An 18,532-nucleotide genomic window follows, 5' to 3' on the forward strand; every position below is an offset into this window, starting at 1 on the left:
TTTTTTTGAGTTTACGTGAATGTTTTAAACACTCATGTATACTGTTTGTTTGGTGGTTGCCCCGTCCTTAGACTGGTCTCAAGCGAAATAAGAATCACTAATCTACAACTCTCTTCTCATATTGGGAATTATGGCTACTCTGTCAGACAACAGATACCTAGGGGTTTTAGTGCAGAGGTTGCTTGGTATAGAGCTTGGTGCTCAGTGATAGATGGCAGACATGTTGCCAGAAGTTGAATAGGACACATGTAGATAGATGCCTGCCATTCAATCTGCTTTGGGAGTAGAATGAAAAGATGGTCTCCTTCAGTGTCCATTTAAAATATGCACAAATTTATATCGAATTTGGGGTCCGGGAAGTATGGTTGCAAGCTGAAACTTAAAGGAATTGATGGAAGGGCACCACCAGAGTGGAGCCGCGCTTAATTTGACTCAACACGTAAAGCCACCCAGCCCGGGCACAGAGGATTGACAGATTGATAGCTTTTTCATTCTGTTGTAGTTGGTGGAGCCGATTGCTGGTTCATTCTGATAACAAACGAGACTCCCCCCTGCTAAATGTTACACACCCGAGAGGTGGCTCCAACTTTAGGGGGCAAGGGCTCACGGGAATTGAGCAATAACAGGTCTGTGATGCCTTTAGATGTCGGCTGCATCATAATGGGTCAACGTGTGTCTACCCAGCAGAGAGGCATGAGTAAAGGAAGGTAGTGGGGTACAGATTATGTTCAGTACAGCACAAGCACTCCCTCTTCTCAATTTACTCAATTTTTTATTTAAAAATTTTTGAGATGCTTAAAGATGTTCATGTCAAGGTGTTGCATATAAATGAGTAACCTAAAAAAATAGAAATAGAATATAAAGATAAAACATAACTTTACCTTTACAGTTTAAAATCACCTGAATTACAGTTTATATCCAGTTAGAGGACAACTTTAAGTTTGAATCACCTGTATTACCTCAGAGTTCCACAAATGAGTCAAGAGCTATTTTCAAAGGGTTTTTTACTTACATGGGAGGATGTGTCAGAGTCTTTAATGTGATACTTCTTGGGTGTTTTGTTACAGGTGAGATCAAGATGTTTGCTAAAGATTTCCGCTTTAAACTGTTGCATATAAATTAATAACCTTAAAAAAAATATACAAATAATAGATTAAAGATAAAGAGTTGCTCAAGTTTTTTTATAGGCTACATTTTGCATATTGACAGGGACTGATCTATCCTGTGCTGGAAATTTCGCTACAATGACTTGAATGAGATTCATAATGAACCTTTCCCAAAACAAGACACACAGAGGAGCTACTCTTGGCGTGTGGGTCACTTGGTGGAAGAACATAACTCCTTGGCACATCTGGGAAGAATCAAAGCTGGCTGCTCACCAGTTTTGTGTGGGGCCTAGGTACCCAAGCTCTACTCCCTTTAAGAAAGTCAGTATTTGGAAGAGTTCCTTATCTAGCAGTGAGCAAGATTAGTGTCAGACCTCTGATCCGCCTAGTCCCTGCTGAAGCAAGGACGGCCTTAAATACCATAAATTTCACGAGCCCTTCAGGTTTATCTCAACAAAAGTCGCACTGCTGTGGTGCCCTCTAGGCTGGTGGACCCAGCCTTCATCCTGATGGTATAACCCCGGCATCCGAAGATGCATATATGAGTATGGTTGCCTGCAGCTTGAAATGCACATATGGTCCCAAGCCTGCCCTGTATCTATCCAACTTTGGATGGCTCCGCACATTCATATACACACTGGAGAGAGGCCCTTTTCCGAACACTGTAGATTTGGGGAGCTTTGCCCCAAAATGCCTTCCCAAAGACACGAGAAGGAAAATCAATGAAAAACCCAAGAAAACCATAAATCACCCTAAACGCCAAGAAAACCTTCTTCATCAAGGCTTGTTTTGAAGTCTGAGTCTATGCCAGTCCAGGCGAGATTTAAACAGTGAAAGGAGCCTGAAACAACGATGAGGAGGAAACCTGCCTGAAACACCATATGACCATGAGAGCCAAAGAGACACTTCAATGCAATGCTGGTTTTAATGTCAAATGTATGCCAGTCCCGGAAGACACTGAAACACTAAAATGAAATGCAAGAAACACCATAATCACTTAAACTCCAAAGGGCGGCGAACCTTTTGTGATTGAATTTCCAACACTGACTTAAAGATTCACTTCTCTCAATTGGCCAAAATCATTCCTTATCATCCAACTTATGGGAAGGTTCTCTCCAGCAATCAAACTGGGGAGAGTCCCTTCCGAACACTGTGCGGCATTTGCTGACCAGTCTAACCTGTGGGCTCACTGTGACTCCCGACATCAAAAGTACCAGGGACAAAGTGCTCTGAACCTTTCAGGATGTTCATTTGTACAATCACGGGGAGAGATGGCAGCTGTGGCTCCTCCTGAGATGCTAAGTGCTCAAACTGCTTTTTAGATTTGGGGTGGGAAGGTTGGTGCTTGACAGTGGGCCACCTGCCCACTTGTGGGAATGTTATCGGGGCGAATTTACCCACAGTCAAAATTATTTTTTTCTCCTCAGAAATGTGCACCAGTTGAAGAGGATTCGCGCGCCTTCTTGCTCAGCAGGGAGTGAGATGAGGCATTGTAAGGCTTTGAGTGCTTGAAGGTGCTGGCAGAACGTTCACAGCCCCTTTTAAGAAGTTCAGTTCTCCAGCAGCCATCAATGGAGACCTTTCTCCGGAGACAAATGGCTCCAATGACAGCTATGCTGCAATAGCACGCGCAAAAAGTGAAAAGTGAAAAGAGAGGCTGCGAAAATGGAGGAAAAGAAAACTAGGCTGGAAGAACCTGACCATGCAACAAAAGCAGCAAAGCTAGAGTGGATTGAAAAGGCCAAGAAGGAGCTAGAAGAATGGCACTTGCGCCAAAATGAACAAATGGAGAAGAACAAAGTCAATAACCGGATTGCTGATAAGGCTTTCTACGAGCAGTTCAATGCTGATGTGATAGGCTATGTGACATCAGAGGAAGCTCTCCTGAAGGAGTGTGATGAAGACACTCCAGGCTTAGAGTGGGAGAGGGTTGTACGGCTCTGTGACTTCAACACAAAGACCAGCAAGCAATCCAAGACATGTCCCGCATGCCCTCTGAGCTTATATCACTCAAACAGACTCCCCTGGTCCGTTAATTCAAATTTTGACAGGAGTGAGTAGATTTTAAGTGCTTTTGCCCACAAAATGCCTTTCTCCAGAAACGGCGACAAGAGAAGGAAAACAATGAAGAAAGTTTCATGTGCCAGGGAGGTTGTCTTCACAAACCACAAGGGCTAATAGTTTATTTATGGCAACAAGCTTCCTGATGAGAACTTCAACCTAAAATGCCTTTGAATTGATAGTAACTTTAACCTAAAATGCACTCTTGTTTGCCTTAAAAACCAGTGGAACAACACCAGTTAACTTATACTGCTTATCTGAGAAAAACCCAAAAAGACACAGAGAGGACATGCAGTAAACTCCACAGGAGGGAGAATTGATCCCTGAAGGGGTGAAGGAGAAGTGAGTGCAGAGGCCTGCAATATCACTCAGATCTTTGACCAAAGTGGCACAATGACAGGAAATGAATCTCTGTCACATTATAACAGCACAGATTTTTAGAAATTAAAGTTATAATCTGAGTTATGGTCAAGGTGACAGGCACAAGGCAAACATGAAAGATGAAGGAAGGCCAATGAGTTATGATGGTGGGGCTTTCACAGATCGCTGCTCATGGTAGACTCTGAAGGATGAGGTAGACGGTGGACACACCGAGGTGTGGCCTCCACATTCTTGGAACTGAATGGTAGTGCGGCTGAGCAGTAAATGAAGCAGATGACAAATTGGCAGCTCAATCTATTGAAAAACACTCACTATTTGCTTGTTTCTTATGTGCAAAATATTAAAGTAAAAGGTTTTCAGTTATCTGCGACAAGTCCAGATCCAATGATCATTCAGTCATTAACAGTGTCTTTGTTCCCTGCTCTTTAATGCCACCCAGAACACTGTGGGATGTGTTACAGGTCAGACAATGGCCAGGGTCGTTAATTTCTATGAGCTTATCAAAAACCTCTCCTTGCTATAGTTTCATTAACAAAAAATAATAAAGTTCATTAAGTTTAAAATAAATAGATGAATTAATTACTCCAAGATTTCTTGGGTAGTCATTGGATGTGGTCAAGATAAGACTGCAAGCACAGAGGGCACCATTCTACAGAGCTTTGATGGACCACCTTTACGTGTGTGACAATGGCAGCGGATGCACCAGCTGGTACAAGACCCCCAATCACTTCAGAGGCACTGTGGATGCATTTGTGAAGATCACCCGCTATGAAGGAGTGTGGTCCCTCTAGAGTGGCTTGCCACCAACCTTGGTCATGGCAGTTCCAGCCACAGTCATCTACTTCACCTGCTTCACCCAGGGACACCTCTTAATCTGAAGGACACTGACAGAAGGGCAGCACCAGGAGTGGAGTATGAGGCTTAATTTGACTAATTTATTTCCAGTGAGCGAGTGTGTGAGTGAAAGTGTGTGTGCTTTTGTTGTTAAATTATGCATAAACAAGTACTTCTGTTTTTGAAAGTGCCTTTGCAGCTTCAAACCACAGCAACAATCAAAAAGGTTATTTTTTTATTTTCGTTGCGAAAGGTTCAAAATGTCAGCAGTTGCATTCAAAATGAAGAATTTAGAACAGTGTATAGATATGGAAATATTTATTTTAATTAATCACTGTGTAATTTGAATTTATTAACTTAATAATCTAGAACCTTAATATATGAAGAGTAATATATTATTCCTTTCAAATTTATATGTATTGTTTAGATTTGAAGGTTTTGATAGCTTTGATGGCTTCTGGCTTTTTTATTTTTAATGTAAATTTTGTTTCATGTTTCCTTGGGAAAAGATGGCCGAGCAGAGCGGCGCAGTGGAGGCTGCCAAGGGTCTCACATCTAAAGTGAAGCAAAGGCATAGCTGTGAGAGCAACTCAGTGCCGAGGCTGAGGAGGTAGAGAAGACTGCAATGTACAAAAAAAAGCCCTTAGGGCTTTTGCAAAGAAACAAAAAATTTAAAATGAAGTGAAATATTAGGTTTTCCCAAAAGACCCAGTGGTGTCTGGGAAAAACCAGAAGGAAAAGGGGCATGATGTAATAAAAGAGAGATCTTAAATAAAATCTTCCACCACGTGGTAATGGACCAGTTCGCATAAAACTGCAATTTAGCCAACAATTATTTTACTGCAACCGATGTTGCTGGATTGTAAACACCAAATGGCAAAACCCAAATGAGAATTGGCCAACTGTTTACCCGTGGTATAGAACATAAAGAAAAGCTTTGATTTGGTGTAAAAATTGCATTTTGTGCAAATCTACCAATAGTACCAAAGCAGAAGCAATTTATTTATCATAAACATTTTAAGAATTATAGCTTACAACAAGGCCTACACACCAATTTTTAAAATTTGTGTTCGGGTAACAAAGGGGCAGGTTAAAATCATTTAGATGTTCATTCAGTTTCAAGTGCACAAATTGCTTAAAACCACAAGCAGTTTCCCATTTATACACAGTTGTGATATAACTTAACAAAGGGTTTGATTGCTGGATGCTAAATTATCAACCTTCTTTGGATTGGTGGGAAAGGGCTGATACTGTGACACAAGAAGTCTGCTCCAACTGAAACATTTAAAACCTTGTGGATAAGACTGATATGTAAACAAAAGTAAAGTACAATTTACTTTGGTGCCATCCTATTTTGTTAAAACCTACCGTGTAATTCACCAAACTGACGGGGATGTAACCATTATCTTATCACATGTTAGAACCACTGTAAATACCTGAACAAATGGTAAATTTACAATAATTTAAATATAAAAAAAGTTTTGGGGAACAAAAATACTGCGTAAAAACCTAAAGAAAGAAATAATGCTGAAGTAAATTTTGTCAGACACCGGGTATTTTCCTTTGAAGGGAAAGGTGATTAGGGGTCTTCTATCCCCCAAAGGGTTCCGTTTGACCTGCTGGAATAAAGTAAAACATTCAGAATTGAAAAATGGAACAAAACTTGCCAGATGTCCAACATATTTACCTTGTCATAGCATCAAGAACATAAGTCTATTTGAGGTAGACAGGACAAAATGGGTACTGTGTACACAGAATGGTACTAAGATATTAACATAAAAGGTTGGTGTACTCATTCAATGTTGTTAAATGTCCGATTACTTTCTGTCCACCATGACCACAAGGGAACGGGAAAAAAAGGAATATAAGACTGCATATTTGATTTGATAAGTACACAGGTAGACTTGAAAAAATTTACATGAAAAGGAAAAATCAAATTAGGGAAATTTAAAAATTTTTTGGCAATCAAAACAAAGCTGGTAAAAAACCTAGACAGGGGAATTTTGGAGATACTCAGCTAAGGTTTAAATAAAGCTTTAGGATACAGGGTCTTAAATGTGCTAAATTCAATCCATTCGGAGATTCACCTTGTTCCTTTATATTCCAGTTCAGTTTTGGAAAAATCATGTTAACATGGAGAAGGAAAAATGGCACAGGGGTTTTGAACAGTAGACAAAACTGCCAAAAATTCCACATCACAAACTGCAATTAAAATTACAGGGAATTTTGAATAATTGAATCACCATGCTGCAAAACCTAGTTTTTTTACTGCAAATACCGCCTACTGAGTATATCTAAAATTGTATTTTCTTGGCTTTCCTATCTCTGAACTGCTATAATTCCTGTTACCCCTTTTAATGCCTTACATGGTATATAAAAAATGTTATTTTATTCTTAACTTATATAATTATTTTTATGGTAAATAAAAATAAAATAATCAATAATTCTTCATATATAAGTACAATCAAGACTTGATTGCAGATGTTTTCAGTTTTGTTCCTGTCATCTTTTCTTCTTTACCGGGTTTTGGTCTGATTAAAATGCATGAACCGGGCGGATCAGCGTTCTTGATTTTCCCACCGTTTGGCTTAATTTTAACCTGCAGTTAGGTAAAATAAATGCTTTCTGGATAACATGATAAAAACAATATACATAAATTGGAAATCAAGATTTGAACATGACCCGCTGATCCAGTCCATTTATAAACCTTTTCCTTTTTAATTTTGCTCGGATTATATTAGCCTTCGATTATAATTCCGATCAAAAAATGGCCTTACTCCATCTACCATTACCTTTCTGATTTCCCAATTTATAATTTGAAATTTTCCCTGGGAAAATTGAATCACCATCCATGTCTGACATGTTCATTAATTAGGTTGCTGCCAAATTGCCAACTTTCCCGAAGGTTTGAGCAGTTTTCCCTTTGGCTGCTCCCTTGAATACCAGATAAAACACCGGTGAGAAATAACCAAAATAAATAGGCTTTCCTCTTCCAATCTCCTTCAGCATGTTTAAAACAGGCAATTGGGACCAAAATATTTATTCCAAAATCTTATGTAGGAATTAAATTTATAGAATATAGTGAAGAAAATTAAACTCCCTTTAACATGCAAACTGGGTAAGGACCCCTTTGGAGTTTATGTGTTTCTGGTGGTTTTTTCTTCTTTTCTCTTCCTTTACTTAATCTCTCCAAGGGATAGACTTAGGCCCTGTTTGCAGTTTTCTTCATTGTTATCATCATTGTCACTTTTCCAGTCTCTTCCTGGACTGTCATAGACTTGAAACCAAAAAGCCTTGCATCAAGGTCTTCTTTTAAAATAAAAGTTAAAAATAAACCAGAACCAAATTCATAAAAATTAATTTTCAAGCTTATTTTGTGAAATTTGAAAACTCATTTGCATTCCAGTTACCAAATTATATCTTGCATTTTCAAAATATAGATGCTTCATCAAACACCTACAATTGTTAAATCATTTCTAATTATGTGTTTTGGTTTTCTGCAAGGTTTCCTTCAAAACATCCTTCATTCTCATTTTACTATTTCCAGTCTAATTTCTATCTTCATAGTTTCCAAAATTGTTTTCTTCCATCTTTTTTCTTTTTTTATGTTTTGAGGACCTAAACCTTCCATCCTAAATGCTCTCTTTTTGCGACTCTGTTCCTCCTCATCTTTCAATGGAGTTTTATAAGAGCCAGTGACTCCAGAAGGTTTTGGCAGGTTTGTTCTTTGTCATTTTCTCCCATTTCATGTTCAGTACCAGGATGACTCAGAAACGCTTTGCACAAGAGGTTTTTTTGGCATATACTGTTTTGGCATGTTTCTTCCCTCACTATTCTTGTCCTGCCTACCGCAGTCACCAAATTTCCCTTGGTTTAAAACCATGTTGTGTTTTTGTCACCACAGTTGGCGCAAAACAATGTAGTGAAACCCGTGGGGGCCGGAAAGGAACATTGCCCCTTGCCTTGGGATCAAAAACTATCATGCCGTTTGACCCTTGGTGTAAGAGTCTTGACTGGTTTAAAAAAATTTTATTCTTATTTTCTTCAAATTTTCCCTAACTCCTGTTCCATCCTCTTCGACGTTGAATTTACTTGCTTCTTTGTTTGTGGTTTTTTTAAACTTTCTTTCCTTTTACGCTCTCGGACTTTTATGCTTGCTCAAAAGCCTTGCATAAAGAAGGGTTCTTTTTTTAGTTATTTCCCGGGTTTATCTTAAAACACCCAATTTCAACCAAATGAAGTATTTAAAACAGCTCCCTTTTCCTTATTAACAAAAGTTAACTTAGATGTTATCAACCCCCAATTTTGGGTTAATTCATTTTTTTTATGGTTTATGGGTGAGGTCCCATTCATCTCAAAAATTTTTTGTTTTTAAATTTAATTTAAATTTTTCTTTTTTCTTCATTTTTTCTTTTCCTCTTTCCCCGATGATGCTTAAACACCCTAAACCTTCTCAGGGATTAGGTTTTGCTTTTTTCTGATCTCTGTCTTTTTTCTTTGATGGTAATTCCCGCCCAGGCATTTGGTTTATGGTGTTTCCCCGAGGGTTTCATTTTCCTTCACTGCCTCTTCTAGGTATCTTAACAGGTGATCAAACTTGGGTTATGTATATGCTTTCTTTCATTTTTTTTTATATTCTTTTCCTTAAACGGACATTTCAACCGGTGAAAGAGAAAGATATGGTGTTTTTGTAAAATTCCAACAGTGTAAAGCAATACAATGGTTAATGGATTAAAAGGAAAACCAAATGAAAACATATCTAATTTCTGACCTTGTGTAAAGTTGACCAATTTAAAAATTTATTTCATTACCAAACTGTTTCATATATTTCTCAGACTGGATGACTTAGTTTCTTTTAAGTTTGTTAGATTCTGTTTAACTTCCCTTCCCACTCGCATTAGTGAACTTTTAATTGAGAAATTGCCAAACCTTTTTGCCATTATGCTAAATGGTGTCTGAAAAAAATTTGTTTTAATTTCAGTTTCCTGGGACTGGCCGGTCATTTTCAAAATTGCCCTCTGAAACATCTTTAGCAACCTGAGTGCAAAGATGAATGAGTCACTGCAGTGGAACCTTTTAAATTTGTAGAAAATTTCCAAAACATGTGGTGTAATTTGTCCATATTCATCCAATGGACATTAATGGGCGGACATATCGAAATGCTGAGGAAAACCTTACAAATGCACAAATTGCATATCTAAATGTTTACCAGGATCTCCTGATTGCATTGATTACTGACAGATTGCAGTAGAACCTTTAGATTTTGAGAAAACTGTGTCATTTGCCAGTGTGAGTCACTCAAGCTGTTTTCCAGGCTATGATTTCGCATCATTGACTGGAGTGACTGATGCGGAATCTTTCTTCTTAAGACTAAATATGCATAAATAGCATATCAATGTTTTCAGCAAGATGTCCTGAGTGCACCGATACCTCAGCCATTGCAGTGGAACTTTTAGATTTGTAGAAAATTGCCAAAACCTGTGGTGTAATTTGTCCATATTGATGCAATATACAGTAAAGGGTGGACATACAGAAATGCTGAAAAAAGCCAAAAAATGCACAAATTGGATATTTAAATATTCAGCATGATATCCTGAATGCATCGATACCTGAGCCATTGCAGTGGAACATTTAGATTTGCAGAAAATTGGCAAAACCTGCGGTGTAATGTGTCCATATTCATCTAATGGACAGTAATTTGCGGACATAACGAAACGCTGAAAAAAGCCTAAAAATGCACAAATTGCATATCTAAATATTCAGCATGATCTGCTGAGTGCATCGATACCTGAGCCATTGCAGTAGAACCTTTATATTTTGAGAAAACTGTGTAATTTGCCAGAGTGAGTCGCTCAAGCTGTTTTCCAGGCTACGATTTTGCATCATTGACTGGAGTGACTGATGCAGAATCTTTCTTCTGTACTGGGATTTTACTACATTGACATTAATGAGATTTACTGATGAACCTTTCGGTTTGGAGAAAATTGCATAAAGCTGTGTTCTAATTTGTATAAAGTCAAGGAACATAAATGGGTCTACATAGCAAAACGATGAAAAAAAAAAAAACTATAGATGCCCAAATTGTATATCAAAATTTGGGTTCCGGGGGGAGTATGGTTGCAAAGCTGAAATTTAAAGGAATTGATGGAAGGGCACCACCAGGAGTGGAGCCTGTGGCTTAATTTGACTCAACACGGGAAACCTCACCCGGCCCGGACACGGAGAGGATTGACAGATTGATAGCTCTTTTTCGATTCTGTGGGTGGTGGTGCATGGCCGTTCTTAGTTGGTGGAGCGATTTGTCTGGTTAATTCCGATAACGAACGAGACTCCCTCCTGCTAAATAGTTAAGCGACCCCCGAGCGGTCGGCGTCCAACTTCTTAGAGGGACAAGTGGCTTTCTGCCACGTGAGATTGAGCAATAACAGGTCTGTGATGCCTTTAGATGTCCGGGGCTGCACGCACACTACACTGAATGGAGCAACGTGTGTCTACCCGGCGCCGAGAGGCGTAGGTAAGCCGTTGAACCACATTCGTGATGGGGACCGGGGCTTGCAATTGTTCCCCACTAACAAGGAATTCCCAGTAAGTGCGGGTCATAAGCTCGCACTGATTAAGTCCCTGCCCTTTGTATACACCACCCGTCGCTACTACCTATTGGATGGTTTAGTGAGGTCCTCGGATCAGCCCTGCCGCGGTCACTCGCGGTCTCTCTGGCGGAGCGCCGAGAAGACGATCGAACTTGACTATCTAGTGGAAGTAAAAGTCTTAACAAAGTTTCCGTAGGTGAACCTGCGGAAGGATCATTACCGGTGCTTGCCGACCTGTCGTTGGACGGTTGGACCAAAGATACCTCTCGGGCCCGCTTCCCCGTCCTCTCTCCGGAGAGGCGGTGGGGGCCGGGGTGGAGGGGGTCGGAAGGGCATCCTCCCTGTGCGTCCTTCTCCCCTTCCCCCGTTCCACCCTCCTCGCCCGACTCTGCCATGCGTCCCGTCCCTCGCTCTCTGTGAGGTCCTCCCCGGGGTGCGGAGCTGTGGAGCCGCCGCGGGTGCAGATCTTGGTGGTAGTAGCAAATATTCAAACGAGCGTTTTGAAGGCCGAAGTGGAGTAGGATTCCATGTGAACAGCAGTTGAACATGGGTCAGTCGGTCCTAAGGGATGGGCGAGTGCCTTTCCGAATCGTGGGGCGATGGTCTCCGTCGCCCCCGGGCCCATCGAAAGGGAGTCGGGTTCAGATCCCTGAATCCGGAGTGGCGGAGACGGGCGCCCTCCCCCTCCCCGGGCGGGGTGTCCAGTGCGGTGCAAGCGATCCCGAGAAGCCGCGGGAGCCCCGGGAGAGTTCTTTTCGTTGAAGGGCAGGGCCACCCTGGAATGGGTTCCTCCCGAGAGAGGGGCCCGCGCCTTGGATAGCGTCACGCTTCCGGTGGCGTCCGGAGAGCTAGCGCCGGTTCTTGTAAATACGGGGGAGATAGAGTAAATGTCGCGCCGCGCCGTACCCATATCCGCAGCAGGCCTCCAAGGTGAACAGCCTCTGGCATGTTAGAACAATGTAAGTAAAGGAAGTCAGCAAGCCGGATCCGTAACTTCGGGATAAGAATTGGCTCTAAGGGCTGGGTCGGTCGGGCTGGGGTGCGAAGCGGGGTTGGGCGGGACGGGGCGGCCGTTGCGGGGGGGCGGGTGCCTGGGGGCCGGCGCCTAGCAGCTGGCTTAGAACTGGTGTGAACCAGGGTAATCCGACTGTTTAATTAAAACAAAGCATCGTAAAGGCCGGAGAGTGGTGTTGACACGATGTGATTTCTGCCCAGTGCTCATAATGTCAAAGTGAAGAAATTCAATGAAGCGTGGGTAAACGGCGGGAGTAACCAAGAGCTGTTGGGTCCTGGTCCAAACCGTATTCTGCCCTACCTACTATTTAGCGAAACCATAGCTGAATTCTGGGCCATGCAGGTCAGACACAGTTGGCACCTGTGTAACACTATGAAACTTATGGAATTGATGGAAATGGAAATATAGGCTGTGGATATGCCCAGGATCCACAGTTACATGAACTGGGTGGTGAAGAGGGCACCAAACCATACTATGGTCAAAAGTGATCTTGATGGACGATGGATTCAAGACCTGATTCATATCACTGCCACACATGGATGTGGCCAGAACATATCTAACAGAAAATGGGAACCCACAGATGCCTGTGGTTACCATCAACGAAATAATCAAATAAAAGACTTAAAAAATCAAATGTGTTGTTATTAAGGGAGCGTCTCACACTTAATTCTGGTGAACCTCTCAATCCCTCTATGTCCAAGACCCAGGACATAGTTGTAAGGCCGGGGTCAACAATAAATCTATCATCCAATAGAGATATATACACATGGATGCATTATCTCTAATACCCTCCTTACCTCAGCCCAGGAGGTAAAGGTTGTAAAGATTGGGTACAAATGTGATCTGGTTGGACATGTCCCTAGATCACCTAAGTAGCAGGAGCTAATATAAAGATGCCACATTAGTCTCCACTACGACATGACATACGGCTTAATCCCAATCCTATAATAATATCACTATAATAATAATAAGAATACATGTGATAATATGTGATGATGAAATGAATTACTCCAATCTAATCTATTTCCCTCCTGTTTATTTTGCAGATTGGATTTGCTCTACGTAAACTGATATAATGGACTCCCTGTTGATCTCAATTCCAGAGGAAGTCTACTATTGAATGATCTGTGGTCAACCTGTAAGATCACTATTAAGGCTGGTCAAGCACTATAATATCAAGCATCATGAAGTTTCCATCTTCTTCAGATGCAAGAAATGTACTAAGTCAAGCCAGATATACCACTTTATTGTATGCCACCATGCAAGATGTGGTACAAGAAAGAAAAATAGTACAACAAATCGCCTCAAATGCACTAAGTGCGATAACCATTTTAAAACATAAAGAGGCCTAAGCCAACATATCAGACACAGACACTTCGAGAGTGACACGGCTGTGACTGATGATATTGAACATGGGATGTCTGAATATAATACAGAGATGGAGGACTTTTCACATACTATCTCCGAACTGGAAGCGGAGGAAATTAACATGGCTTTGCCTATTCTCCGTCAAAGTATTCTAATAGATGACAGCATGAATCTTAACCTGGTGGAAGTATGGAAGGATAATTTTGAAAATCCTTCAGATCAAGAGAGGTGGTTAGAGGAAGCCACACATCTCCTACTCAAAGGATTAATGGATAATCCTGAGAATATGAAAATGGACAAGCCCAGGTCCACTCCTACCCAAGCCAAGAAAATACCAAAGAGAATCTTAAAGAAATATCTCTATAAGAGGACACAAACCTTATATCAGAAGGACAGAGGACACCTGGCATCAGAGATATTAGATGGTATATCCGGAGTGAAATGCAACATCCATCTGGATGAGATATATAACCATTTTAATGGTATCTGGGGCGTAAAGGATGAGTCGGTTTATAATTCCTTTTTTATTCCGGCTAACTCCATTGAAAACATGGCCTTTATAACTCCTATTTCTAAAATGGAAGTTGCAGCTGCCATCAAACATATCAAGAATGATTCGGCGGCAGGCCCTTACAGGATTAACAAAGGCAATTTATTGGCCTTAACAAATGGGAACACAACTTTAACAAAAGTGTACAATCTATGGCTGTTGGCTGGAGCTATTCCCTTGGCCTTTAAAAAGGCCAGGACAGTTCTCCTGCCCAAATCTCTAGACAGTCAAAAGCTCAAAAACATTAATAACTGGCGACCAATCACGATTGGGTCGATAATAACAAGAATCTTTTCCAAAGTACTATACTTGAGAATGAAAGAAGGGATTCATTTGAGTCCCAGACAAAAAGGCTTTATGGACACAGCAGGATGTGTTGAGAACATCCAGATATTGCAAGGGCTTATTGATGAGCATAAAAGGAAACGCCACTCCCTTGGTATGGTGTTCATTGACTTTGAAAAAGCATTCGATACTATGACACATAAATACCCTTTTAGACTCCTACGTATCATGAAACTTGATGGACACATTTCATCATTGTTCAGGGATATGTACAACGGAGCATCCACATCAGTGGAAAATCATGAAGGGAGCTCAGAAGACATAATTATCAAGAGAGGTGTTAAACAAGGAGACGCCATGTCCCCGTTATTTTTCAATATAGCGATTGACCACAAGTTGGAAACAGAAGGCAAAGGAACTATGCTTGGCTGAGCAAGCATTACTACATTGGCCTTCGCTGATGACCTGGTCATCGTAAGCAATACCTGGGGCGGTATGAGATGAAATCTCAGCATTCTGAGAGAATTTTGCAAGGGATCTGGACTAAGACTCCAACCAGCAAAATGCAAAGGTTTCTTCCTCACATGGAAGAACCACAAGATGAAAGTTAAAAAGACTAATCTTTGGAGATTGGAAGGCATGGAAGTAAAGAGAATCTCCTCCAAGAATCCAGTAACATACCTTGGTATTAAGGTGGAACAAAGGAAAGGTGTATTTATGGAAGACCCCATACCAGATATGGTCAAATGGAGTCATAATATTGGCAAAGCAGCACTTAAGCCTGTCCAGAAGGTTAATATCCTTAACCAATACGCAATTCCGTGTATCATTTATTCCTTAACCAATACCAAGTTGAACCTGATGGTCATAAGGAAATTGGACACTCTTATCAGAAAGACTGTTAAGAAGTGGTTGCATCTTCCCATATGCACCACTAATGGAATTTTATATTCTAGAAATATTAATGGAGGTTTAAGTATAATTAAACTGGAAGCCATTATTTTGAAATCCTCCTTTAAGATTCTTGGGAAAATGGTATAACTGATGACCCTATACTTAAAGAAATCTATTGTATTAATAAGATACCAGATCAATTACAAAATATATGGAAATTAATGGGTGGTCAAAGCACCAACTTTATGGATTATGATGCCATTAAAAGACTATTTGATAATCCATTATCATTAGATGTCCCAGCCAAACTCCGTGACTGGAGACAATCAGAATTTGAGACCTGGAAAAGACTACCGATGCAAGGCCAAGGAGTTAATCTCTTTGAAAAAGATAAAGTGAGCAATCACTGGATTACAAATAATAAATGGATGAAGCAAGGCCAGTATATTGCGGCTTTTCAGATCTGAGCCAATGTCTTTCCAACACAAGAGGCTATCTACAGAGGCAGACAGGAGCCCTCATATTGCAGGAAATGCAAGATAGCATCTGAAACACTTTCACATGTACTTGGTCAATGCCCAGCAGTACAGAAGCAAAGAATATCGAGACATCATAATTTATGCGATGTGCTCAAAACTGAATGTGAAGCACTGGAGTGGTTAGTATACAAAGAACAAACGATTAAACTAAAAGATGGCAAATCTCTAAGACCTGATCTAATAATGATCAAAAATGATCCAATAATTTGCCATAATTGGATTTTGTAAATAGTTGAGTATTTGGTTTAATTAGTAATTGGCATGTTTTCCCATACATGTCCAGTACGACACAATTAACCATAACTCGTATTACAATAATCCATATACAACATGTCCAAGTGACGACTAGCACTCATCCACACCAAAACAAAATTATAAGCATCTAAATAAGATATCAAAATGAAAGGCCTATTCCAATATCGATATAATCTTAACCATATCATATAAAGGATTGGGACAGGAATAGCTCCATAACAAGCTCCTGATATAGATCTTTTTGACCGCTGACTGCTGGGCCCGTCCATGGTTGTGGATTCCTGAATACCTCCCTGGCTGCGTACCATTGAGTGCCTCCCTGGCCGCGTACCAAACATCTGTGGGAATCTTGTAATGATTACTTCCCCCAAGCCAATACCTAGGCGGCTATGCTCCTCTGGACGCAATGGAGTGCATGCAACTTCCCTTAGATGATCGAGGACTAGGTTAGTGCGAAGGCCAACCTGAGGGGCACAATTGACGAGCAATATTCTATATAACTCGGAAAAGGCTTCACCACGAAGCTCTTAACTTGCCAAATGCCTCGTCATCTAATTAGTGACGTGCATGAATGGATGAACGAGATTCCCACTGTCCCTACCTACTATCTAGCGAAACTACAGCCAAGGGAACGGGCTTGGCAGAATCAGCGGGGAAAGAAGACCCTGTGGAGAACAACTCAGTGCCGAGGCTGAGGAGGTAGAGAAGACAAAAGGTGGCTAAAGGCTTCAGTCACATAAATCAAAGAACAAAACGCCGATGGATGAGCAGGTGGCACTCAGCCCTTGCTGAGCACTATGGGGGCAACACCAGCAGAGATGGTGCAAATAATTAGGAGATGCTAACTTGTGCAATTTGGGAATGTGTCATGTAAAATGCTACCAGTTATAGCAACAATTATTTTCCTGATTAATTTTTTTTCCCCCAAATCTCCAAATATTTGACCTAGTTGTTTAGTAGGTATAGGCTACGTAGCTGATGTGTATATATGTTTTTGTGCAAAATTGACAATTTCAAGAATATATAATATAAACATGATACCCTTTTTGTAATAATAGATAAGGCTGATATTATCATTAAAACATTTACAACTGATGATTTCGTACATATCAAGCCCTGAAGCCGTGAGGCATTTGCTAACCGGTCTAACCTGCAGGCTCACTTGGACATCAAAAAGTACCAGTGCACAAAGTGCTCTCGGACCTTTAGCCGCATGTCCCTTTTACACACTCGACACACACAGGCAGAGCGAGAGAGAGAGCTGGACGTATAAGACATCTCAGGGTGTGCAGGTAAAACGCTACAAAACTCTGCCAGAAATGGTCCAACTGTACTTGCAACCTTGTGGCATGAAGACATAAAGAAGCAGTGAAGTGGGGCTTGAGATTTGAGGTAGACACATTGCATTTTGTGATTTAAAGTCATCCCACATTAAGTGTCACCTAAGCACTGAAGCAACAACAACATTTATTTATATAGCACATTTTCAAGAAGTAGCTTAAACTCTAGAACACCTGCATAAGTGTTGCTACCACACCAATTGTATATCATAATCTGTGTTCTGGGGTACAAAGGGGTACAGGGTACAAAACATCTACTTTCCAGTTGTTCATTCAAGTTTCAAGTGCTATGAAAGTTGTCTTCACAAACCACAAGGGCTAGTTTATTTATGGCAACAGGTTTGCCGATGAGAACTTCAACCCAAAGTGCTCCCTTGGTTGTCTGAGATGCTAACTTGTCAACTTCTTTTCGGACTTGGGGGTGGGGAAGTAAGGGGGCTGTGACAGTATGACACAAGAGTCAAGGTCATCAACAGGGAACATCAACAGTCCTATGATGGATACAGACATGATATGCTACCTGCTAACATGCTACAAGTACAAAGATATTACTTTGGTGCTCATACATATAAACTGTTGTTAAAACCTGCAGTGTACATCCACACAAACTGGACAAGACATGGTGGCACCGTATTATCTTCATCTTACAATGCTTAGAACCACTAAGTAAAGTACCTGAACAAAGATGTGTGACATTGAGTAACTGACAGTGATAAGTAGAAAAGAACGCTTTTTGGTACAAAAAAAAACATGCTGGTAACAAACCTGAAAAGAACCTGAAACTAATGCTGAAGGTAAATGACGTCAGGGCACCACCAAGAGTGTCTACCTGGCGCCGTTAGACAAGGGTGCAAAATGATGTCAGGTGTCGTGGCAGTGTGTAATAAGTACACAAATCCAGTTATGAAACTGAAAGATCTAAAGCCGAAAGGAATTGACGAGAGGGCACCACCAGGAGTGTCTACCTGGCACCGAGAGGCAAGGGTGCAAAATGATGTCAGGAGTCTTGGCGGCGTGTAATAAGCACAGGTATCCAGTTTGGAATCCCCATGCCATGGGGGAATAAATGAAGTAAAATGACATCTCAGGGTGTGCATGTAAAACGCTACAAAACTCTGCCAGAATTGGTCCAACTATACTTGCAACCTTGTGACATGAAGACATCAAGAAGCAGTGAAGTGGGGCTTGAGATTTGAGGTAGACAGTGTACAGAATGAGGTAGACTGTGTACAGCAGAAGCTGAAGATACTAGAGATATATAACATAAAAAAAGCTTTTAGGTGACGACTCATTCGAATGTCTGTCCTATCAACT

The 18,532-nt window shown here is 40.9% G+C and overlaps 1 pseudogene; it reads left to right on the top strand.

Annotated features, from left to right (window-relative positions):
* Positions 1–660: 660 nt before the first annotated feature.
* LOC120521563 lies at positions 661–3,142 on the top strand (annotated as a pseudogene).
* The last annotated feature ends 15,390 nt before the right edge of the window (positions 3,143–18,532 follow it).

Source organism: Polypterus senegalus, unplaced genomic scaffold (assembly GCF_016835505.1).
Source record: "Polypterus senegalus isolate Bchr_013 unplaced genomic scaffold, ASM1683550v1 scaffold_4529, whole genome shotgun sequence".
Classification (NCBI taxonomy): Eukaryota; Metazoa; Chordata; class Cladistia; order Polypteriformes; family Polypteridae; genus Polypterus; species Polypterus senegalus.